A 763-nucleotide genomic window follows, 5' to 3' on the forward strand; every position below is an offset into this window, starting at 1 on the left:
CCTTGCCGCTATGATTTCCGGCGGGGTAGACCTGGCCGCAACCTCACCCCCCTTTCTCCCTCCCCCCGCGCCCCCCCCGCGCCCCCCCGCCGATTTGCCAGGGAGGGTGGACCTGGCGACAGCCCCGCCGCTATGTTTTTAATCATCACACACGCGCAAATTAAAACTCCTGGCCCTGGAAATGACTTCCGCCGATGTGTGTGTCCATTGAGCGTTGATTGCTCTTAGCGTAGCAACAAACTGTAATACATGAATTAAAACTGAATGAAGAGGATTCATCCCAATTCGATTCTTAATTCAAAGGTAGTTAGCTAGTGGGGTTTTTTGTTTTGGTTTTTTTTTTTTTTTTTTTTTTTTTACTCATAAACAAATGAACTTCATCAGCTAATTGTCTAGTGACAATGAATTAACTAAGTAACGAATTCACAGATACCCATTTAGCTTACCTCGTCGAGGATGCCGCCTGGCCGCAGAATCTTCCGAGCAAACAAAAACACGCGCATGCCGCTTGCACCCCGTTCCTCTTTTCTTATTGTTCCTTTGCCCGCCCAAACCTTGCAAACAGACGCCTGCTGCGGGCCCTGGGTCCGTTGCCCCTCTCCGCCGTCACCCCGACAACGGGTTCATTGTGACGCAGGCCGTCCCCCGCCCAAACCTTGCAAACCCAGGCCTGCTGCGGACCCTGGGTCCGTTGCCCCTCTCCGCCCTCACCCCGACAACGGGTTCATTGTGACGCAGGCCGTCCCCCGCCCAAACCTTGCAA

General features: G+C 53.3%; 1 pseudogene; it reads right to left on the minus strand.

Moving 5' to 3' along the window:
• Positions 1-503, minus strand: part of LOC133628083 (uncharacterized) — a 4,000-nt pseudogene extending 3,497 nt beyond the window's left edge.
• Positions 504-763: the final 260 nt, after the last annotated feature.

Source organism: Colius striatus, chromosome 28 (genome assembly GCF_028858725.1).
Source record: "Colius striatus isolate bColStr4 chromosome 28, bColStr4.1.hap1, whole genome shotgun sequence".
Classification (NCBI taxonomy): Eukaryota; Metazoa; Chordata; class Aves; order Coliiformes; family Coliidae; genus Colius; species Colius striatus.